General features: G+C 42.3%; 1 protein-coding gene across 12 annotated transcripts in view; it reads right to left on the bottom strand.

Moving 5' to 3' along the window:
* Positions 1 to 25,707, bottom strand: part of Thrb (thyroid hormone receptor beta) — a 327,549-nt gene that overhangs the window by 179,246 nt on the left and 122,596 nt on the right. For 8 of the 12 annotated variants that reach the window (XM_076931596.1, XM_076931603.1, XM_076931594.1 and 5 more), the window contains exon 2: positions 10,223 to 10,300. The gene's annotated coding sequence lies outside the window, so the exon portion shown is untranslated. Of the gene's footprint in view, positions 1 to 10,215; positions 10,301 to 25,707 lie in introns of all 12 variants that reach the window. The other 4 variants (XM_076931599.1, XM_076931598.1, XM_076931600.1 and 1 more) reach the window with 1 other exon arrangement.

The raw sequence follows: 25,707 nt of genomic DNA, 5'->3' as shown, positions 1-25,707 counted from the left end.
GACTGTATTTACAGCAGAACTGAACCATACTAGGAAGGCCTACACTGTGCAGTGAAGAGCTATCACATACATCTCAGCCCGGCTATTGCTAACATGGCATCTGCCAAATTAAATGCTTCTCTTCCAGGGAGGAAAGTGGCCAGTCCACCCTTGGCTAACAGCTAATAGTTTTAACAGATCAGGGAACTGTCTAGCTGTTGGGTTTTGACTATCTATATTTGCTATCCTTGGTGGTTATCTGCCCCGAGTAATTCTGACTTTGAGGCTATAATACGGTGACAAGGTGTAAGATAGAAGTAAAAAAAAAATTAGACACGTATTAATAAGCCTTACTAATGCAGTCTGGGGATGAACTAGGAGTTGCAACATTAACAACAACACAATAACAAACCCTGAACCTGCTGCTGTGAGAAATACTAATTACACCCCGTGCCCTTTCTCTCTCCACCTGTGCAGGAAGTAATCCTGCTCGGTACAATTCTATCCTCACCATCAAAGATTTCCAGATGTCCAAGGCCACCACCATTTCTCTGTTTCTCCTTTGGGTTTTCTGGAAACACAACTGGCAACAACCGGGAGAGTCTTACTTATTTTTTCAGGCCTGGATGTATTGTGGAACATATATATTTATGTTTCCTTGGGGAAGTGTAGTTGATGTTACTTCCTACTGGCACAGCATAGACCTTTGTATCAAGGGAAGCTTATCGATTTGGTTGATGTCAGGTCTTCTGTAAGGGAGAAGATGGCTAGCTCCTCTATCTGCTGGCAGCAGGAAGATTATTGCAGGGCAGGAATGTCTGGCTTTTTATGGACTCCTTACATTTCTAGAAAGAGCCGTAGAAGCATTAGTGTGGTCTGCAGACGGTGGCCAAGGTGACAAGGTGCACACAACATCATTGGCTACAACTAAAATGTGTGTTTAACATGACTAAATAATTAGATACTTTATGAAGAGATGAACATGTTTTTGATAAACTATGTTTTTGTTCCATCCAGGTGAATGCTACAGGATTTCCCTCATCCTCCCACTGCTAAAAAGCAAATTTAGATTTTGCCTCACGTTCATCCACAGATTGGCTATGACACTGCTGGTAAATGTTAAAGCCAGAAGCTTTAAACGCTTGTTACAGGAAATTAAAGCAGCCTCGACAAGTTCTAATCAGGTGATCCTGCCACTCTTGTGTGAATGTGAAATGCGATTTCTAGAAAATAAAGCGTTTTAAAGGAAGTATTTAAGGAGAGGGTTTTAAGGAAACATTTATTAAAACAACAAAATGGTGACTAAGGGCTCGGCAGAAGAGGGAGTGTCTAACTGTTAACACAGGGCAGAAGATCACGAAGGGAACCAGCATGCTGCTTGGTACTCAGGACATACAGAAGCCGGTTCCGGTTCCTTTGCCCACTGGCAAGGGGATTGCAGCTTACTCTACGGAGTCTGCAAGCTAATCTGCATGATGGCAGATGCCTGTCCCTGCTCCATGAGCAATGGGATCAGAGCATCACTTGAGTCCAGGTGTCCCAGACCAGCTTACAGTAACACTGTAAGTCCTTATCTCAAATCAAGTTAAGATAAATCAATGAATAACAGGAACAACAACAACAGCAACAACAACAACGGGGCCAATAACAGAATAAATACCTCACACATGGAAGGGCCAAAAGTATTGTGGTAAATGTAGAAAAGCAGAAAGGGGAGCCAGGGCAGAAGGGTTGTATTTCCTGGGAGCTGCACTACTTCAATGAACAATGTCCCCTGAAGGCTCCCTCCTCTTCTTCTTCTTCTTCTTCTTCTTCTTCTTCTTCTTCTTCTTCTTCTTCTTCTTCTTCTTCTTCTTCTTCTTCTTCTTCTTCTTCTTCTTCTTTTTCTTTTATTGGATATTTTCTTTATTTACATTTCAAATGTTATCCCCTTTCAAGGTCTCCCCTCTGGGACCCCTCTACTCCATCTCCCCTCCCCCCTGCCTCTATGAGGGTGCTCTCCCTAACCCACTCACTCCTGCCTTCCTGCCCTAGCATTCCCCTACACTGGAGAATCGAACCCCCCACAGGACCAAGGGCCACTGCTCCCACTGATGTCCAACAAGGCCATCCTCTGCTACATATGTGTCTGGTCCCTCTATGTGTACTCTTTGGTTGGTGGTCCAGTCCCTGGAAGCTCGGGGGGGGGGGTCTGACTGGTTAACATTGTTGTTCCCCCAATGGGGTTGCAACCCCTCTCAGTTCCTCCAGTCCCTTCTCCAATTCCTCCATTGAGGTCCCTGTGCTCAGTCCAATGTTTGATTGTGAGCATCCGCCTCAGTATTTATCAGGCTCTGGTAGAGCCTCTCAGGAGACAGCTATATCAGGCTCTTGTCAGCAAGCACTTCCAGGCATCTGCAATAGCATCTGGGTTACGCAACTGTATATGGAACGGATATTTAATGAGTGGTCTCTAAGTGGTGGTACTGTTCGGGAGAGGTTTAAGTGGTGCAGCCTTGGTGGAGAAAGGATGTCACTGTTAGAGAGAACAGACAACCAATGCTAGGCCAAAAACAAGTAAAAAGTTAGAAAGAATAAATGAATAAGATCTGAAAAAGTTGTTCAAAATCCACATTTAGGGAAATAATGTTTGATCTGCTGAAAGCAGGCTCTCCTTGGCCATTGAGAAGTGTGACATGTTGTCTTATGAGTGGCGGGGGAGGGGGGGATGCACAGGAAGCCTTCTTGTGGCCGTCTCTTTTGCTACCTATAGTGTACTGACCTTGTGCTCACCAACTCTGATTTCCTTATAGTCCCTGAGTCCCTTCTGCCCCCTCCAGTCTTAACGGAACTGCCTGAATTCAGCATGTACTACTTCATACAGAAGCTAATACGTAGCTAGCAATCTGGCCCGCTGTGGCTGGTCTCATCTCCAGCCCATGCATGACATATCCTAGTCACAGAACTCTTGATGAAATATAAAACTGGACCAAACCACTGCTGCATCTTAAAAATTATTTACTTATTTTATGTAAATATGTATGTGTATGTATGTGTGTGCCTGAGTTCATGTCTGTGCACCACATACAGGCAGTGCCACAGAAGCTAGAAAGAGAGCATCAGATCCCCTGGAACTGGAGTTAACAGACTCTTGTGACCTGCTATGTGGGTGCTGGGGATTGAACCCGTGTCCTCTGGATGAGCAGCCATGCTCTTAACTGTCTATCTAGCCCTATCTGCCTAATTTTGACAATGGTCCTCCCCTGCCATCAGGTCCAATTTGAGAATCTTAAGCAGACGTTCACAATGGCAGTGCTGGTGATCACACTAAGTTCTTTACGGTGTCTATAACTACTGCAGTATAAATCCCTCCATGAACTTCTGTGTGTGCTGTTTCTTCTGTCTGCGCCCACTTCCCTTCCCACTTCCCACATAACTTCACCTTTCCAGACTCAGTGAGGCCTGCCATCCTTCAGGAAGCCTTGCCCTATTTCCTGCCTTGGTTATAGTCTGTCTGAGGGTCCTGCCAATCTCCCTAGGCACACTGAATAATTGTAGAAGGCATCTCTTATGTCTGTCTAGAAGATTTACCTGTCAAATAAAGCTGGTTGGCCTATAGCTGAGACAGGAAAAATAAGGGTGGTTCAGTAGGAAGAAAGAATGCTGGGTTAGAGAGAAGCACAGGAGGGTTGGCTCTGGGGAACCAAATGAGGACAGACTTATGGAACCTGAGCAGAAGTAACCAGCCTTGTGGCAGAACTTAGATTTGAATGAATGGGTTATTAACTTATGAGCTAGTCAGGGAACATGCCTAGCTATACGGCCTAGGTATTTGTAAATATATGTGAGTCTCAGAGTTGTTACTTCTGGAAACAGGTAGAAAACACTTTGTTACACATATTTATACAAGAGCAGCGGTGTTTTGCAAACATTGGTCTGTTTCTTTGACTACCAGTTGCTCCAGTGGGCACCGTAGACACAACCAGCTCAGTTGCACAGAGTGGTCCTGACTCTATTCCAGCAGTGAGAGTGTCTTCATTCTTCCAGGTAGACACTTGGGTTAGTTCCAGAGCTGAACCACATACTTAGTTATGAAGCATATACTGGTATAGCAAATGACAGTGGACAACCAGCCTGGCTGACTCTCTCAGATCACTGTCCCCAAGGTATGTCTTTGGATCATCAATATCTACATCACAGGAAATTTGCTAGGATATAAGTTCCTAGCTGGCCTCACAACCAGCTGAATAGCAAACTACATGTGGAACCCAGGACACTGTGTCATGAAGTCTTGTAGACAGTTGTAACAAACACATAGACTGCTCAAAATTGAAAGTGATGATTTCATTCCAAGGACTCAAATAATGTGGCTCTTAAGAAGGGCACTTAAATTGTAAGTCAGCTTTAAAAGAAGACAAGATGTCATCACACACATAGACCTGCCCACCACCCACATGTGCTTCATCTCTCAATGAGGAGTAATGTGTAGCAAACCACTAATGATCCCTCTTTCCTCTCTCCTCCTTTCTCCACGCTAACCACGGGCTTACAGTTGGTGTTTTTCACATGTATGCCTTCATACTTTTACTCTACAAGCATACAGGCATTTATCTTTAATTAGAGACATGGTCTAGGCTATATAGAGCATCTGTCTCAGCAAGCCCCACAGAGACACCTGGAGTTGCAGGCACTGGATACAACCAGCCTGCTCCTTGCCAACAGTAGGTGGGCAGACAGGATGACACTCACCTTTCAAAATGCAACTGAGAGGAATTATAATCCCACATCTAAGTTGATATGGTTGCAGCCAATTTATAACATAACATGAAGCGTAGGAGCCAAAAAATGTTAAACACAAAATAACAACACAGTTTGCACTGATAGACTCAGGCCATTTTTGCTGAACCCTGTGGGTCTCACACATAAGGGTGTGCTTACAGGGAGAGGCATGTGCTACGGGGCAGGAGGAATCCTGAATGGTCATAAAGAGGTCTCTGGCTCCACAGGTCTGTCAGCACCACAGATGGGCCCTGATTCTGTCAGCTTCAATGGCAGGATACCACCTGCCTCCCTCAAAGGATGCAATGATGGTTTGGAATAAATTCTTTGTCATTTGGAAGGATATCAAATGAAAATCTTAGAAGATGTAGTTTCCAAATGCATGCAGCTGTTGTCTCCCAGTGGAAAGGAGGGAGAAAAAGAGGGGGAGGCATGAGAGAGGGAGAGAAGAAAGGAAAGAGGCAAGGTGTGAAGGAGGGGAATGAAGGAAGGGAAGGAAGAAGGGACAGGGAGGAAGGGAAGGGAGGACAGTGGCCCTTCCAATTCCATCATCACCACTTCTTTTTGTGTACTTTCTTACAGCGATTCCTTGACTCTCTTTGTCCCTCCTCCTATTCCTCTAAAAGGCCTATATGTTTGCCTGCTTTTTATTTTCCGGGAAACTCTTATGGATATTGGTGTTTGAAAACTTAATCTGCTGGCACAGATCTGTGAAAGTTTGCTTTGCGTTTATGGTATGTGTGTGCATCCTTAGCTATGCCTTACTTATGTGCCGCTGATAGACTGCATCATGGAAGTCTTGCGGATTTTCTGGTCAGAAGGAGACTAGGAAATTCTTTTAATTATCTAGACCTCTTTCATAAAAGCTTAGCTTATGTCTAGAATGGTTTCCCTGGATATAAATGCACATGCATATGAACAGGCGCCATAGCACGTGAAGATGGATGAGTATACATTTATCAAACAAAGCTTTGAACTGCACAGGTAAGTAGCTGATGGACCTGCTCCCATAGAAGAGTCTGTATCAGCTGTCTAACTGAGACCAGGCTTGTGGGTCTGGATGCTCCTTCAGGACCAACTTCTACATTGCTTCAAGATGGTGAGGTACCTAGCTATGCTTGCTGGTTGCTTTGCAGCTAGGAGCCAGTGGAAGGCAGTTGCAGGGGTGGAATTCTGGTAAGATCATTTAGTGGAAAAATATGGTGCTTTTTACCATCACAAGTCTGTTGTCTAGAATTCCTATGTGAAGACTAGAGCTCCCACAGGAATCTTGAACCATAGAAGTCTAGAGGAAGCAGCCAATACTAAGAAATGCAGAAAGAATCCAATCCTCTGATGATCAGAGAGCCTGCCTCCTGATATAAAATGAACCTTGTGTTCAAGCCACAGTTTCTTACAGTTTCCTTTTATGTCAGTCTCTAAATTCTCTTCACAAATTTAGCTATTTACAAAGCTATTAGCTGACAGGATACATTGATTTGTTTTAGCCTGGAAGGCCTAGTTAAAGCCCACTCTGTCACTGGGACAGTAAGGTCTTCAGACATGGCTCCTTGCCACCCTCTATTTTCTGGTCTATAAACAAGAAAGAAGATAGGTGAGCATGAGCTGGTGTCTGTTCTCCTGATGCTTTGGGTTGTTTTTAGCTCAATAGCAACACTAGAGAAAATAGTCGGAGGAAAGTGGAAGGGGAAAACTCTTAATAGGACAACCTCAACTGTTAAAATCCTTTCCAGGAATGGGCTGCTTGGACATGTTCAGGCTGCTGCTTAAAAATAAACCAAGAGCAAGCAGACACAGTGTGGGTAGGGGGCAAGTTAGCTAGGTGAGACCTGAAGGAAGAATGGACCAAGATTAGAGAGAGCTAGCTCAGAACTGTCTGTGAGACATTCATCTTGAAAGGGACATAGCTGACAAGAAGAAAGGTCAAGAGAAATCGTGCAAGCATGAGCCTGCTAGCAGCCTGCTGTGTCCTGGGTGCTTCTACAGAACAGCAGTTCTTCTTTTCATAATTTTTGTTTTAACTTTCATTACCTTTTAATTTAATTTTTTTCTGTGGTCTTGGTCTTAATACTTAATATAAAATCTCTCCTCTGGTTAAGTGCACAAGGTAGTTTTGGGAACTGCAAAAGAATAGTATGCAGTGTTGTATTGCAGATGCTGATAGCTTCATCTGTGTAACAGAAAATTTTATCCATCAATATAATTTTCATACATTTCATGTCTTTTGATAGAATATTGCCATGATTGCCTCCTCAGACATCAGCAATAAGCATTCTAACCTCAGCTTCTGTGAATTTGATTATATACATAAAACACACACACACACACACACACACACACACACACACACACACACACACACTGAGAGTGTGGGCATGCATGCACATTCATGTGTGTGGAGGCCAGAGGTCAACCTTCTATATCATTTCTCAGGAGCCACAAAACTTGTTCTTTGAAACAGGATCTCTCACTGAGCTCCAGACTGACAGGTTAGTGAGTCCTAAAGACCCACCTCTCTCTTTCTCCAGTGAAGTGATTCAAGTGCAAGCCAGTCTGCCTAGCATTTTATGAAGAAGCTAGTGGTCGAACTCAGGTCTTCATGCTTGTATAGGAAACAGTTTACTATTTTAATATACCATCTTTTCAATCTTCCTAGGAATCTATCTATCTATCTATCTATCTATCTATCTATCTATCTATCTATCTATCTATCTACACATATAGACACATACAACATGCATGTGTGCATACATGCACACAAGCACTCAAATACACACACATCTTTTTTATTTTTATTTTATTTTTTGAGATAGGGTCTTACTATGTAATCCAGGCTGACCTGGAACTGACTATGTAGCCCAGGTTGGCCTTGAATTCATGAAGACTTGTTTTGATCCATCCTCCCAAATGCTAAGATTACAGGTATAAGACCCCACACTTAGCTGAATTATTTTAGGTGGTTTGGTTATAATAGGTGTATCATTTAAATTGTAAAAATACAAGCAATGGAGAAAATATCCATAGACTAGATTTTAATTATTGACATTGTACCATTATTCTCGTTTCATGGAAAACTTAAATTACATGTTGCACTAGTAGAAAGTGGAGGTCAGATTTGGGGGTGGAGCATGTCCAAAACTCTAGTTCTAGGAAGATAATATTCCCTGTCACCGGAGTGAAGAATATAGCCCTTTTCCATTGGCTAAGGTGACTCTTAATGACTTGAATCACAAGGAAGCAAACACTGCTCCAACTCTTGCATTACATAATTCCATTTCTGCTCTCATGCATGTTAAGCTGTTTGGAAGAAAAATTGCTAAATTAAATTTGGTTTGATTAGGAAATTTGTATCATGTGCATTCAAAGTACGGCATGTGTGGGTTAAAAAATGTTCTGGTTATTTAAAAAATGTTGTACAGATGATTCAGTTTTACCATAGCTTTATTAGTGAACTAAATCTGTGTTCCTGTGGATGCGTTTGGGGAACTCATTGCCTTGCCCTTCGTTGGGAAATCTCCCATGTCCCAGAAAGTCTGTCCTGTCCAAAGAAAAGTACGGTGGTCTCAAAGGCTGGGTGTGACACCTTCCTATCCTCCCTGCTTTGGCTCTCTGACAGCCTCTCATGGGTCCCTTTACTTCCTTTGCAAAAAACGTTTGCTAGTGAGAAAGTATCCCGTCAGTCCTCCTGAGGCAGGCCTGGAGGCCTCTTTCTTGGTCTAAGTCCTTAGCTACATTTCAATGTCACTATTGGGCCAGGAAGGCACTGCATGGTCAGCGGGTGCCCCCAAACCTCAGGAACTGTGTTGAGGACCAGGGCTACAAAGTAGCCCACGTTCCTTTTGGAAGGTTTTCAGGTGCAAATATCTGCCACTATCGGTCCATTTACTAAGAACCTACCTTAATGTTTGTGTTCTTCTCTTCTTTCTCTTTCTAGTTCATGGAGTGACAATTCCTAGTCTTGAGTGCACAGGTGATTTTTGACACAGGCCATGTGGGGCACACTCCAGAAAGGTATACAGCACCCATCACTTCAGACAACTTCCTCATGCTCCTGGCCGCTGGCCAATCCCCCCTTCTCCCTGAGGTAATGGCAACTACACTAATTCCTGTTGCTGTAGATGGACCAAGCCTTTTGTAGAAATATATAAAAATGGCTTCATAGATTGCTCCTTTGGGTCTAATGCTTTATGGTTTGAGCATGTCGAGAAACCCCTCTGGCTTCTGTGTCTGAACTCAAAGCACCATCCTGCAGGGATGTGAGGTATGTGGGTTTTCTGAGGTCTTCTGGGGTTTTCTTTGGGGTGGAGGGCTTCATATGACAGTTTGATTGAGGAAGGGCTGAGGAAGAAGCAGAGGTGGAGGCTCATAGCTACTCTTCTCAACCTTAAACAGCACAGCTGTCCGTTTCCGTGTTGTGGAAATTGGGGTTCACTGAGAAGTTGCATTTGGGAAAGGGGAGATGATTAATGTAAATATTAGCGGCATGGGAAATATTAATCATTGCATTTTTGCATTAAAGAACCACAAATCTCAAGGTTCTTAAGTGATCCCATTTTCATGACAGTCCATAAATTAGCAGTACTGTTTACTGCTGAGCGAGTGACGAAACCCTGGAGGAGGGCTAGGGAGCAGAGGCAGCCAGACTGGGGGCTCCCAAGGGAGGGCTTGGGCACCACAGCAGACTGTAATGTTAGTACTGGTTACCATCAGACAACACCAGCACCAAGAAGCCTAGACAATAGGCCAGAGACCACAGGCAAAGGGAGGCACAAAGACTGCATTCAAAGGACCTGCTCCGCTGCCAGACAACACTTCCATAGACTCCACCGGACCCTGGCCAGGCCTGCACGTTACCACTGCCCGCTTTCTATGGTGAGCTTTTAAACTGCTAAAAATAATAAACACTGAAAGAAAGTGCTGACCTAGCCTTAGATGCAGAGACAAACAGAAATGTTGTTCTAATCATGAAAACAAACCAGCTTCAAAACAGCCAGCATTCCAAGCAGGCTGAGTGATATTACCACACTCCTCTAGATGAAGAGGGAATCCAGACAAGTTATCAGCAAGCCAAGGAAACCGCCCTCCACCGGCTTACACCCCCCTCCCCTTGATCTAGCCAGGACTTATCTAATTCTTGGTTTCTTTTCTGTTTTTCTTTTTTGTTTTTTTTTACTCAAGGAAAAGATACTTGAGATGGGATTGAATTCTTCAAGCACAGTTTTCTTGTGAAACAAGAGGAATGGTTGGCTCTTCTTATCCAGCAATCTGGGATTGCCCTTCTTCCCCTCAGTAAATTAACCTCATCTCTTTTCCTTGATACGGTTTTAGCCACATAGTGCCTTGTATTTCTCTAGAACACCAACCACAGTTACGATAAATAAAATTTTTTTAAAGTGATGATGCCACACAAGTTTGAAGATATGAGAGTCAATTAACAGCAAAAATAACCACAAGTGCAAAGAGCAAGTCAAAGCTGACCTCTGACCTTCTTATTCATTAAGTCATGTGCGGAACTTGGTACCACCACAGAGGTCCTCCGACAGACAAGAGGGAAACCACGGATCTGGAAAAAAGGAAACACAAGAAGATAAATATGACTTTTTAAAGAAAATGATTTAAATTCCTCAACATTTGATTAGTCGGTACCTGTTCTTATTTCTGCCTTTAAATGAGGTCTGGTTTCAGGGTTGTCTCCAATTTTGAATAAATGTAAATTGATTTAGATGAAATCTCATTCTAAACCGGACATAGTTTTGTGGAAAGAGAGGCTAACACTAGACTGTAGCCGCAGAGCTCAGATAGGGGACAACCTTCGAGCCTCCCAAAGGCCTCCTTTTCTATGGGACTTCAAGAACAACACCCAAGAGTTTTACATCCCCAGCCTGGGAAGAAGACTGAGAAACCAACAAGAACCTCCAAGCCGTGAGAGAGTTTATGCTAATAACAGGCAGTTATGGGATGAGCCAGCATCCTTCTGCTGGTGAAGGTGTTGCTACTCCTTGTTCCTGGCTTGAGAGAGGGCAGCATAGGGCCTCATCCCAGTCCAAAGTGGAGTTGCCTAGAGACTGTATCTGTGTGGCCTATCAGGGACACTTTCTGCAGATAGACACACAAGGTGGCACCTGCTGAGGGCAGGTGGTGAGGGGCAGTACCTGTGTCTAAGAGTCTCCACGACTCATGGCAAGCTGCCTTTCAGCTGTGGCTTCATAACTTCTGTGATTGTTGTGGGGAACTGAGAAGTCTCAGCCAGAGCTTAGGCACATAAATATCTGCATTCCTGACACTCAGAACTGAGAGAGATTTGGTTTTTTTTCCTTTTTAATATTCGTTCTTTCTGTTTCACCAAAGTAATAAAAAAACCTATTGGTATAATTTCCTTTAAAGCCCCACCCCAAGGCCGGATCATAAGTTGATTTATAAATTGCCAGTCTTTGCTTCTTTTGTATTCACAAAAATAACTATGTATCCATGGCAACATTGTGCTTATGGGTTATTTTGTGTTTTGTTTTGAAGACAAGGTCTCATTTTTGTAGCCCTGGCTGTTCTTGAACTCATTTTATAATTCAGGCTGAACCTAAACTGATGGTGATCCTCCTGCCTCAGGCTTGTGAGTACTGAGATTGCAATAGTGAGCCACCATTTCTTGGTTTGGGCATGGGTGGTTTTTGTTTGTATTGGTGTGTATCATATATACTATATTACTAAATCGTCATTCTCTCTTTAAGCTCACTGAGAAGCTGGCCCCACCTGCTGCAGACCCAAGCATATTGTGGTCTTAAAGCCTCTTCCAAGAGTCCTTGACCAGTGACGGGCTGTTCCCCAACCTTATGGGAAGAGTAATGAAGATGAGCATTGCAGCCCCAGAGTAAAACCATTATGCTCCTAAGAACAGAAAGAAAGACAAGCCACTTCTGCACAGGTTAGGCATGTGTCCATCTTGTAATACACAAACACCTGCAGTACCAGGGTGACCAACGTGTCCAACTTTTCATGAGAATACTGTGAACCAGAGCTCAGCTCCGCATTCTTGTACAGCAGAATCTACCTACTGAGCCATGGCCACAATTCAGGCATTGCAAATTTACCACATGACATGACTTTCTATCTCTGTGTGTCTACATTTTAAAAGACACCTATGCTAATTATATAAAGTTCTGGACTTTGCTATACTTGTCTGTATGCATGAACGTACTTTAAGCAATCTGCTCTCTCTATGAACCTTTCATATGCTCCCCTCCCTTTCCTGGATCTCCACAGGATGCATAAGGGCTCCCCCCACCACTTTGTGCAAACACTCAGTTTCTGCTCCTTCACCCTCTGTTCACAGCACCCCCCAAAAAATCCCTGTTTATTACATTAAAGGAACTCCTAGCTACTAGAATATGTGCGACACATGTTGGGCATGTGCGGAGTTACTCTGCTGCCCTACTCAGGCCTGACCTGCTGTTTGGGAAGGTTCATCCACACCATGCCTCCATGCAAGACACACATGCAATACAAGCAACACATACTTATTAAAATTTATTGTTGCTAACATGGCCCATGTGAAAACCACATTAAAGATGACTCTGGAGATGTATTCACTTATTTTCTTCAAAATCTCTCTCCATTGCTCTCATCATAAACTTCTTGTCATACATCTCATCTGCAGCCTCCAATGAGAGGAGAAATGCTGATAGTATAGGCTACAGACCAAGGCGTGGAGGAGCATGATGCATCCTAAAAGCATTTTCAAAGAGGGAGTCAACAGAGCAAAGAGGTTTGTGTCTGGGGCTGAATAGGTTTTACTGTTGTACTGAGTACAATCACACCCAAAGCCCTGACATGAATATCTAAAAATAAACAGTACTTTCTGTAGATAAGATATCAAAGTTCTCTCTTTATATACATAAATATCATTTAATAATTTAATTCTGATTTAGACTCTAAGGAATAGATTTGAATGTGGTTACATGAAAACAACAAAACACCCCCAACCTGATTCACATTAAATACTTATTTAAATTTTATTGCACTGTGTTCTTTTTTTTTTTAAATAGGTCCCCTTCTGTTTCCAAGACCAGCCTGGAACTCACTACATAGCCCAGGATGGTTTAAAACTTTTGATCTTCTGCCCCAGCCCATAGAGTGCTCAGGCCATAGGCATTGACCTTATTAATAAATTTTTATAAAGTATACTTATGGTAGCAATAATTTTTCATGCTTTCATCCTCACAGTGACCATAGGAGATAGACAGTATTAACAGGCTTGTTTTCCAAACTAGGAAAGGGCAGGCAGAGAAATATTAAGTATCATGCCCAACGGTAAGGAAGACACTAGACAGGGGCCACACTCCGAAATCCTGATGTCATGGGCTTGTTCTGAATGCCCGAGAATGGATGCTGGTTTCAAAGTGAAAACTGTTAAGAACTGGAGATGTTCGCCCTGGGGAGGTGGCCCCAGAATCTGTGTAATACAAACAGCATCTCCTTCATGCTGTTTCTGCAAAGCAACCTAATTCAAGTCTGTCCAGTACACAAGCTCACAGTGTCGACTGGGCTGTGCTGAAGGCCATTTAAAGAGGTAGCTGAAGCTTCAACCTTCCCAACTTAAACCTGCTTTTAACTCTTCTCTTTAGAAAACAGGGAACTGGGAATTTGCTCAGAGCCCAAAGGAGACTCTCTAGAGTGGAGATGAGAATCATTTTCTGGAGCCACTGTAGTGTAGAAATGTGTGTCTTTTACACCTTTTAAAATTGGGGCAAAAATATGATACTAGTGTGGTTATTTCAAAGTTTCAAAAGAACCCTGTTTTGTAACTGATTCGTATTCCAACTTGGGATACACTTATTTGTGGGTGGGAAGGAAGCGGCTCCTTTTCCTTAGTCATCTGAGCTGAGGTGAGGCTGGCCCTGTTTCTCAATGCTGCTCCCAATTAATGCAAATTGAAGGGTAAAGGACAAATAATGTTTCCTTAACTTTGTCCACTCATAGGTTATTTATAAATGGCTCTCCCCTTGATCTATTTTAGGGGCAGGCAGTAACTGGGAACAAACAAAACAACACAGAAGAAACTAGCAATTACATAATGTATAATTTCACTGCAAAGCTCTGAAAGGGTTAAACTTATATGTCATTGATTTATTTATTTTGCAACAGGGTCCCATTATGTAGCTTGAAATGGACTCTGAAAACTATGCTGGCCTCAGACTTACAGAGAGTGGCTTGCTTCTGCCTCCTGAGGGCTGGGATTAAAGTTGTGGGTCAGCACATCTGGCTAATCAAAAATCAACTCTCTCTGTTCATGTTTGATGGCTATTCAATCATCTCTAGTGTCGCAGCTCTTACTTGAAGTAGACCGAATTGTGTGAGCAGCCTATATTCCCTTTGTGTCTGTCTTAAAAGGGTTTGCTAAATCCTTTTCAAGTTTATTTTGACAGGCATATCAACACAGGGTCACAGCTGTTGAAGCAAGTGAAGTTTTTTCTTCATATACATTGCAGAGGTTCCAGGTCTTGGACATTTATGGTATTGCATAGGAAGGACAGTCTTAAGAAATGAGACTGTTTAATGGCAGTTGCCATTTTACACTAAGATCAGCATTTCTGAATATATGACAGACAGAGGTTGTTCCAGTCATATTTGGAGTCTGAAGGGTCTGTTTTCCCCTGGAGGAAGCAGAAGAGGGTGTCAGATCCTCTGAAGCTGAAGTTTCAGGTGGTTGTGAGCTTCCTGATATAGGTGCGGGGAGCTATACTCTGGTCCTCTGCAGAGCAGTGAGCCCTGGGTTTTTTGTTTGTTTGTTTGTTTTATTGGATATTTTATTTATTTACAGTACAGATGTCAACCCTTTCCCCATTTCTCCTCCCTAGAACCTCCTATTCTATACCCCTCTTTCTTTATGCTTTCATATCATTTTGATTACATGTATGTAATAAGGTCAGTTCTAGGTTGAGGCTCTAGTAATACAATAGATGCAAGTAGTTGAGGAACAAACAATACAATAAACACAAATAGTCAAAGAAAAAGCAAGGCATTAAACCCGGTTATGTGAACACTCCCGTGATCACTGTTTCTAAGGGCTTATCATGATGACCAAAGTATCTGAGCCTACTTCCCTATTGTAGCCCAAGGTCATTTTCATGTCTGAAGTCTACTTCTTTGTTCTTGCCTAAAATTTAGAATCCTGTCTGAAATTACTTCTTTGTTCTGGCCTAATATTTAGATTCCTGCCTGAGATTACTTCTTTGTTGTAGCCTACGATTTAGATTTCTACCTGAAATTACTTCTTTGTTCTAGTCTAATGTCATATTCCTGCTTGAAGCCTACTTTCTTGTCCTTGGCCAATGTCATATTCCTGTCAAACAGCCCCTTTCCTTGTCCTTGGCCCATGCCAGCTTTTTGCCAAGCAGCCCCAAAGGCTCCCCGCTTCTCCCCCTTTTTTATTTCATTAATAGGACTGAGCCTGTCTTAGGTTGTTCTGAGAAGAATGCCTTTCTTACCCGTCATGGAATATGCATTATCAAAGGCAATGTACTTCTGTCTTAGGTTGGTAAGGCTCTGCAGAATCTTACCCGTTCTTGGCTTGCTAGCTTGTTAATTTAATAACTTTGTCTGGGGGTTCATTTTCAGGTTTAAGCCATGTACTTTGGCTGCCAACATGATGATGTTGTTAAAGATAAGCTTTAACACAATGGGCAGGAATGAAAGTATTCCCAGGACAAGAAGGGCTAGCCTGATCAAGCTATCTATACCATTCCTGAGGTTTGCCCAAAATGGAAATACTAAGCTCAGGTCATGGATAATTTTATCAAGATTATCTGCAACATCAAAGGTCAACAGAGCAGCTTTAATTCCACTAATTTCTAGCACCATTGCTTCTGCAATAGCATTGACACAAGGAGTTAAGACAACTATTTTTGTTAACCATCTAGCAAAAAATGTTACTAATTTACTGAGTATACAAAAGGATTTATATAGGTATCTGGAACAACAAATGATGCCCTATAACCCATTCAAATTATCTGAAGGGGGTTAAGGGTTCAAGAGTTAGGAGCCATCCCAAGTGTCATGACAAATATTATTGGAGTAGTGTTACTTTTGAAATTCACAATGATTGTCATTATAATTTGAAAAAAGTTTAAAGATACTTGTAGGATATTTGGCATAATCCTAACACCTCTCTGGGTGTATTAACTCTGAATAATGAAATTATGAATTTAAAGAATGCTGCTCTGTTTGTTTTTTGATATACACATTTTAAAAATTAATTTATTATTAATTTTAAAATTGATTTCTTATTGTGTGACCTCTCCTCCTTCTTGCTTTCTGCCTCCTTTCCTTCTTTCTTCCTACCTCTTTCTCTCTGGTGATTTGCTTTTTTGCTCTCTGCTGGGCTGAGGGATCCTTTTGTATAGCTATGTCAACAATGCCTTACAGTTTTTAGAGAAAATTTTACACTTTGGCTTCCTTTGTAAAACTTTGGTGGTACAGATTGTTTTTCTAATTTTTCCTTTTAAAGATAACTTTAACTCATGTTCACTAATATGAAACATACTTTTTAAAAGTTTCAAATATATAACACTATAATAATAACGAATGGCACCCTCCCTCACCCCTGCACTAACCTTCTATCTACCCCTCATCTCTGCACTAACCTTCTATCTACCCCTTATCCCTACATTAACCTTTCATTCACCCCTCACCCCTGCAGTAACCTTTAATTCAGCCCTCACTCCTGCACTAACCTTTCCCCATCCTACTGCTTCATGAAGAAGTTGAGTCCTGTCTCCCTGAATCCTTCAGTCCCATTTTCAATCACATGGCTTTCTTGGCTCCATGAAATTTTATCAGACATGCTCATGCACAAGTTTGAGAATGTTCTTGCTCCATTTAAGTGTCTCTCTGCTGTCCCCTGATTATGCTGGGGACATAATCTGATGAGCATGTCTGATCTGACCTCTTTAAGAATAGCACAGCGAGAATGGCTTCCATTGACTGTCTCCGTAAAGTCACAATGGCAGAGTCACCAAGCTGCTGCTGTCCATGGAATCCCAAGAGCCCTGGCTGGACTAAAAGACCTAGCCTGTTAATCGTTGGACCCAGGCACTCATAAATGCTAATTGTTTCAAGCTCCTGGGTTTGGGAATAATTTGTTACTGACCAAAAAAAAAAAAAAAAAAAGCCCACATGATATCAGAAGACAGTTTAAAACCTAGTAATAAATTCAGTAAATATTTGCCAAATGCCAGCTAGACCAGGAAAGAGTTGTCTAGGATATAGAGATAAGTCAAGTTAAACAGAAGTGCCATGCAGACAAGTGAAAGTACAGGTAAAGGAAACCACTTAAATCAAAAGATGGGAATGCAGTATTTTAGAACTCAGAAATGGGAACAAACCCTTCAACTATTCAGGCAAGAATGGAGGAATGGAGAGCTGGCTATATGGCTCAGCAGATATAGATGCTTGTTGTCAAATCTGATAACCTCAGTTATATCCCTGAAACCAACATAGTGAAGAAAAGAATTGACTCCTGAAATTATCCTCTTAACAATATACTGTGGCATGAATGCATACACATAAACAAACAAGTAAAATAATGATGATGATGATGGTGGTGGTGGTGATGATGGTGGTGGTGGTGATAATGATGGTGGTGGTGATGATGATGGTGGTGGTGATGATAATGGTGGTGGTGATGATGATGGTGGTGATGATTGTGAATGGAGGGTGAATACTGGGGCTAGGCTTGTGTCCCAGGTTTACTTAGTGGAAATGGAAGCTCTATGGGTCTGCACCATAGTATCTGGAGCACAGAGGAGATGAAATTGTAATCATTCGATGTAATATAATTGGAAGAGAGAGAGATGGAATCAGATTCTGGTTCCCTCTTCCTTCTGTTTCTTTCTCCCCCTTCCTTGCAATGGCTGAGTCTAGAAGATACACAAGCTCAGGAGGCTCCCTGTTAGTAATGAGGGGAGGGTGGAGAATAAATCTGGGGGTGGATAAGTGTGCAACTGTCGTGATCTGCCAGGCCCACACAACACCCCTTCAGTGCTGACTGTTGAAGCCATGTATATAGTGGAGAATTGGCACAGGCTCAGCTAGAAAGTAGGGAAGAGCCCAAGCCAGGAGGTCATGGGGAGGACTGTGGACAGTAACCCTGTTAGGGGAGAACACTGAGAATCCTGGAGGGATAGTTAGTGAGGCATTCTGAGTTGGGAGGGCAAAGCTTGGTGGTAACACTACAAAGGCAGATAAGCATCACTAGTTTGGGATTCTAGCAGAAAGACTGGGTCTGTGTTCTGAAGTCAGCAGGATGTGTAATGGCTTGGAGCAGGGAGTAATCCTGCTCCAAGTTATCCAAATGTTATCCAAACTATGCATTCAGATTATTGCCCCCATCCAGCATGAGGAAGACATTGATGTTAGATAAACTAGCAACTCGTAAGCATGGACTCTGGGGAGCTGCAAATCCACCTTAACTAATTTGTAGGGTCTTGTGCAAGCCTTCACTTTTCAGAGAGATGGTGCATGGCTCTTGCATGGCTCTCACATGGCTCTCACATGGCTCTCACATGGCTCTCATGGACCTAATGACTACTGACCCCATCAGAAAGTATAAGCATCAGAATCATGAGAGGAATGGAGAAAGCTTCCAGTTTAATTCTTATAATGAGGATCAAAACTATGAGAGTAGTCATGGGAATGGATAGACAAAAAAAGATACAATGTTATAACACTTATAAGGAACCATCTAAACAAATGATCTAGAAAAACTCAACAGAAATGAAACCATCTCAAGAGAGCCTGGAAGTTTCATCTCTGGGCTATCAATATCTGGTGCCCCCTTTCTTCCCCTCCACATCTTGAGGGGAGCAATCCATGTTTCCAAAGAATATTTCTTATGTTAACAAGGTTCCTAGGTGACCATGAGGTAAAAATGTGTCCCTCTAATGTTCAACACAAACATCACTAATCCAACACAAGCTCTTCTTGCCCCTCCCATGTCTGACAGAGATATCACTAATCCAACATAACCTCTTTTCACTGTTGCCAAGCTCAAACACAGACTGCACACTCTCCCATCAGGACCTGGAGTAGCCAAGCTTGAGACGCGATTTACACCTTTTTGCTCTGACTCTTCTGGGGACACTTTGTATTTGCACTTTGTATTTGTTTTGCTAGCTACCCTTTTAGTCCAAGAGAATGAAGCATTGGCGACTGTTTATTCTTGACTGTATTACATACTCCAATCTGATATGCAGATATGCATTTATATTCTCGTTATCACACACGGGAGAGTTAGTTACATACAGTTTGGCCACCAACTATCTTTTCCTCAGGTTCATGATTCCTTACCTTAAGGATGTTTTCTGAAATATGGAAAGACTAGAATCACCTTCAGTATAGAGTCATAATAAAGATAGTCAGGTCCATTTAAATTTTTTTTTTAAACTTTTTCAGTTGATCAATGAGGTGACTGTTATTGTATACATCAATGTGAAGACTTTCCCTGCTCCTCTCAACACCAAACTGAAAAGAATGGGCTGTTCAATTCAGACAGAGGATGCCAAGGTTTGTCAAGCCGGCCTTTGTACAGCAGCTGAGCATGGCTGAAAACTGAAAGGCAGAGAGCAAACCTCCAGTCTCCAGGCTCAACACATCTCTTTTGCCGGGTAATTTACACCATGCAGGGAGCAAGCCCTTTGTTTTATCGTCATTTATTGTTCCTTTTCCAACAGCAATGGAGTTACAGCATTGGTTTACTGGCCTTTCTCTCAGGTAGAATTATACTCTTTTCCTTCCTCCCCCTTGTAACAAAGATGCCATTCAGCACTCTAGGGCCACCCTGGAGGATCTGCCATCAGAGAGTGTCAGGGAAACCATTCCCTGCAAAGTAGCAAGAGCAGAAGCTGGGCCCTGGCTTGTTAGGTTAGACACAAAAGAACACACTTGTCCGGACTGCCTTTGCCCATTGAATGCCATTTTAGCCAGAGCAACATCAAGCAAAGCAAGGCCAGAAGATAGAGGAGACAGAAGTACAGGTGGGAAGACAGACTCATGGACACCCGACAGGATTGCTCTCTCCACTCTATGTGCAAATATGGAGCCTCTTATTTAAACAATTTTAAAGTTTCTTCTGTCTTGAGGACAAAAGAGATCCACACTATGGGATTGTCAAGTTGGATGTCCCTTGGCTGCTGTCTGCACAGAGCTTGGAATCTGGAGTACCCCTTCTGCCATTTCCCTCTTTAATCTCACCCACTTCCTTCCTGCATGTCCTCCTCCTGCCTTACCCTGTCAACATGCCGACAGCTAAGGAGGGCGTCAGAGCCTGATGTGTCTGTCTATATGCTCTTTTGTTCAGGATGTCTGCTCCTAAGAATTTATCTGAAAGGAATGGACATTGTGACATAGATGTCCACACAGCATCATAAATACAGGAAAAGGCTAGAAAGAGGCACACGTAATTGTAAAATTGTGTAGGCGGGTGTCTGGTGGTTTCTCTTTTAGTTTGTATGCTCAACTGCATTTTCTAAATCATCTCAACTGAAAACGGAACAAATGTGTTAAAAACTACAGACCAGCACTTGATATAGGCCACTGGCGAGTTCCTAGGTGGAAGATGCTCACCTTCATGTTTAGATAGTTCAGTGACCACCCGGGCTACGTGTACTGTAGCCAAGGGCTCTGTGTCTCAGGCTCCACCACTGTAATGGTGGCAATAATGCTTTCAGATTGAGTTGTGATGAGATTCAATGGAATAAATTAAATAGTGACATGCACAAAGCCTGAAATGTCAGCTTTTGTCAGGGTCACCCTGGCCCAGGGAAGGGGCAGCTTCCATTCCATGCCCAGTATGAACCATGGGCCAGTTCTGAGAGTTCCTAAAGCCATGCCTCTCATCTGGAACATCAGATTGGGCCTGGGAAGTTAAACATTGTATCCTTTGTGGCCACAACATAATGTCTTAACAGGATTATTGTCTGTTTCAAATACATTCACTTTAGGTCAATTCAATCTTAATATATCTGTGTCAAAGTGAAGATGACACACTTTCTCAGAAAGCAGTCCTAAGATATTTGCCACCAGGATAGCTAAATAATAATAGCAATAACAACAACAATAATATTCAGAAGCAAATATTTTGGCAAAGGAAAACAACCCTAGGCTGGGGCTTAACAGACAAAGATGCAAGGCAACAAACAGGCAGTGTCTAAATAAATCCAGCTGCACAAGACAATATTCTCTAGTGTCTGGGGAATTAAGATGTATGTATCACTGAAATCTAGGGCACTGACACAAGAAAAGGACATTCCAAGTCAAAACCACAACTCAGAAACACCACTAATGAATTAATGATACAATTAGCAATTTCTAGGTTAACCACTAAAAACCAAGTAAAAGAACAAACAAATAACAAATCAATAGAGGAGGTGAAATGCTCAATTAACTCAAAATAATGAAGAGGGAGAAGAAGGAAAAATAAGGGAGAGAAGAGAGAAGAGAGCGAGACGAGAGAGGAGAGCCAGCAGTGGGGCACAGAGGGAAAAAAAAACCTAAGAGCAATTTGATAGAGTCTATGTCAAATACAACAAAGATTTCATAAAATATCATATATAAAACTCTTTAAAGAATTTAACCAGCTAAGTGCTGCTTAAATGAGACACAGGAAATAGGAGATGCCCATAAAAATTGGCATTTCACAGCAATAAAGGAGGGAGTGGTGGGGAGACGTGAGAATTGAACTCAGTCATGGAGCCACAGAACACTGAGAATCAGCATTGCTGGAACTAAGCCTAAAGCTGGAGAAATCCACCATTGTGTTGGGGAGACATCCACGCAGTCTCAGCAACAGGTAGAAGCAAGCAGCAGATGGGGAATGATGTGACCATCATATCTGACTGCCACCAACTGTGTAGAGCATGTGGTCAACATCTGCAGAATACACAGAATGTGCACAGAATGTTTTTTCAAAGTTTACTCTGCGCCAGGCAGCAGACAGAGGAGTCTGAAAAGGCTTCAAAGGGCAAAACCATATAGAATCTAGTCTGTCTATGGTGGTTTGGCTCTAACTGACACATGGATAACATGCACGCAAATTAGACAACATTAACTGTACTGGGAAAAAGTTGTGGCACAGCACAGGTGCAGATGCTGCCAGTAATGACTGAAGAAGGGTTTGTACGCATCCATTCTAGCTGGTGTGCCATGTAATTTTGTTCAGTCCTGCACACTCCCTGTCCAGATGACCAGGAGCAACAATATGGTAGGACTGGTTCCCATCACAAGTTGTCTTTCTCCATGTCTCTTGACAGTGCCCTAAAAACATTTAAATTCACCACTGACACCCAGTCATACCATTTGCCTGCATATTCCATGGATCCCAGTGAAGTTTCTCGTTCACAGGGTTCCACTCACCCTGGGTTCCCTATCTGCCTGGCTGAGCCTGCTTCCTTGGAGCTCCCCAGTGTGGCTCTTCTTGAACCTGTAAGCACAATGCATGCTGTGATTTCCTATGCCCCTCCCAGACTGGATCCATGGACATTTTGTTGAGATCCTTAAAGACCACTCAATGGGACTCTGACTACTGGAAGGAATCTTTCTTCACCCTGTGCTCTGTAGCAAGCCTCCTTCATACTGTCTGTAACTACCTCTTGAACACACTGACAAAGGTGAAAAAAAAAAGGCCAAAGAAAGGAAGACACAAAGTTACTGTTATCTTTGACCTCATAATTGTTTATAAGTAGAACAAAAATATCTACAGAGAAGTTATTAAAAGTGATAGATGAATTAGGTCAGATCACTGGATATGACAGCAACATGAAAACTCAGCTGGAAATATAAAACAGAAAATTTAGAAAACTGTAACACATATTGACCTAATATTACAAATCTTTATAGATAAGTAATAAATCCGCAGACTTCTATCTAGAGAACTGTAAGATTTGCTGACCAGACACCAAGGGGAGAAGAGGAATACATGAGCATAGATGGAAACAGTAATGCACAGTTGCTAGTTCTCCCTAGATTAGAGTATAGACTGAATAAAACACCCACCAACACCCTGCATGTTTAGGAAGAGGGTTTAGAGTAATTGAGAAGATTGTTTCTACAATGTATATGGAAAAGCAATCAGCCAATAACAGTCAAGGGGACCCTGAAAGACAGAACTTGACACTGAAGGAGAAAGACCCGCAGGACTCTATTCCTGAGTGGGCCAATTGCTCAGCACATAAAATGGTGCTGTATGGACTCAGGATGCAGGCTGTAGCAGAAGCACGTGGTACACTCAGGATGCAGGCTGTGGCAGAAGCACGTGGTACACTCAGGATGCAGGCTGTGGCAGAAGCACGTGGTACACTCAGGATGCAGGCTGTGGCAGAAGCACGTGGTGGCTAAAATCTGCAATGATCACTGTCTCCCAAGCATATCAGTGAATGAAATAAACCACATACACAACACAAGTGAATTTCACGATGAGCCCGTTCTCTCCTTTGTGACAGGACAGAGGTGGGGTGAACTGAGGCATGAGAAAAGCTGCTACTATAAACCATTAGAATGGGAGTTCCACACAGGTACTCATTTTGGAAAAGCTATCAAGCTATGTTCTAATGACTTGCCATATCTGAAATAAGCTTTGCTTAGGAAAATTTAAAGAAAATCAAGTCAGTCTCTCTCCCCTTGCCTCTCTCTCCCTCTCTCTTCTCTCTCCCTCTCTCACTCTCCCCCTCTGTGTGTGTGTGTGTGTGTGTGTGTGTGTGTGTGTTACTTGGGACCTCTATCAGGGCCCATAGTGAATTTCAGACATCCTGAGGCACATAAAGTGGTGCTGTATGTCTCTCTGGAGTGGAAGAAGAGACAGAAACAAACAAACAAACAAACAAACAAACAAACAACCTGCTTTGTCTAACTACCCCAATTTTTCCTTTTTTCTTTGACTTTTGGAACACTCGGCCTTAATTAACTTTGTGTCCCCAGAACAGGATTTTCAGTTTTCCTTTAACATGAACACAGAAAGAAATCTATCTTCTGGAACCCAGTGTGCCAACTCACCCATCCTCTGAAATGTGTGCTTCAGAAAACCATGCCCTGGCTTTAGGCAATGTACTCTACTCTAGTTTTCACACGCTGACCTGATAGAATAGTGGTCACCCTTAAGGTGCTTGCACGGATCTCACTTTCAGTGTTCACTAGGACGAGGTCACAGTACTCACCAGTGTGAAAGAGGGAAGACTACCAAACTCCTGGTATCAACTAATCTAATGAATTTGGAAACATTGGTATTTTCCAGGGCTCTTGCCATATATGAGACCCTCAGAGCAATGTTGCTGGAGAGTTGGTATGTATTTTGCATGTTTAGCTAAAACCCAGATGGTTGTTAGCACCCAGCCTTCATTGACTTTAATTCCTCAACTTTTCCTCAACTTTATGCCAATATATTACAGGCTCTGTATCCTTAAAATAAGCTGTTGTACATTTTTTTTAGAACAAGTTTTTAAAATGTCTCTTCAGGATGACACAGTAAATCCTTCAGACTGGGTGCAAGAGATGGGGTTGCAGGAGCCTGCAGGGATAGGAAGTCTGGTAACTGTGAGGTCCACACTTCCTGTCCCACCTTGTAACAATGTCTGCACGAGGGCACAAAGCAGATGGCCAGTGTGACCACGTGACCACACTTGCTGCTAACCTTCCAGGGAACCAAATCTGCTCCAAATTTCCACGAAGACAGGTGGGAGAGCCATTGAAAGCGCACTCTGGGAAACACAGAGCGCTTTGAGAGAGGAACAAAGGTTCTGCTGAGGACAATGGAGACCGGTGTGAGCATCTCTGTGATAACGGAGTTCCTGGTCTTGAGTTTCCTTATCTCAGTTTCTCAAGCCTTTGAGCCTGTGTGCCTACAGCAGAGCTAGTAACTAGGCTGGAACCAACTAGCTCAGGCACATGAAAAAACCTTATCTGTTTGACACAAGAGAAAAGTTTACCTTAGTAAAACTTTTATATTTAAGTATTCCCTTTGTTTCAACTGAGTAAAAACTTTGGCTACAAAAGGTTCTCAAGTCACTTTTGGGCAAGCCACCAGTCCCAACACCTACAGAAAGCAAGACGTGTTTCGGATAAAGCACCGTGGTCCACTTTGAGACTACTGTCTTATGACAACATAGCTGCTGAAGGTTGTGGTTGAGATATATGTCTGGTTAGTTTTTAGTTTAAAAAGAGTGTTAGACAATGCTGGGGAATGTCTGAGGGCTGAACAGGTTAGCAGACACAACTGTAGACCAAGATTTACAGTTGTTCATGGGATGTCTGCCTCCATGTGAAATCAGAGGCAACTGCAGATGAGAAGTGACTGTGTTGCCCCAGGCATACAGGCCAGAAACGCTACGAGGTAGAAAATCACCAGAACTTGGCAGTTTGAGCAAGAGGAATGACATAAGTATGCAATCAGTTTGAGTAATAGAGCAAGGCTATGTCTTTAAAAAGAAAACAAATACCTTTAAAAATTGCATTTACACACCCTGAGACACTCTCTTAGAACTTTTAAACTTACATTTACATATCTTAAAACACTTTCATACCCTTACAACTTACTTAAACTTTCATAGCCTCAGACTTTATTTAAATTTTACACTTTTTTTTATCTCCAATCATTTACTATGAGACGTAGGATGTTGAATAGTGAGAGCAGACATTATAAAATAATTTCCTTTAAATAAAGAAGAATAAAATGTTATATTGAAAAAAAGAAAACAAAGCAAAATTAAAAAGAACACACACACACACACACACACACACACACGCACAGAGCAAGCCCAAGAATGGCTGGTGGAAATAAAAATGAGCATTACATTTCTTCTTTTATTTAGTTTTTAATATTGCTATTGTAGCTATAGGTTACTGTATCAACTAGATAAACAAAAGCCATTAAATATATGTATATTATATTGCAGTTGTTTGAATGGCTCCCTTAGCTTGTATATTTGAATG

The sequence above is a fragment of the Arvicanthis niloticus genome, chromosome 3 (genome assembly GCF_011762505.2).
Source record: "Arvicanthis niloticus isolate mArvNil1 chromosome 3, mArvNil1.pat.X, whole genome shotgun sequence".
Lineage (NCBI taxonomy): Eukaryota > Metazoa > Chordata > Mammalia > Rodentia > Muridae > Arvicanthis > Arvicanthis niloticus.
Note: the sequence above shows the minus strand (reverse complement) of the source record. Positions and strands in the feature narration are given on the sequence as shown.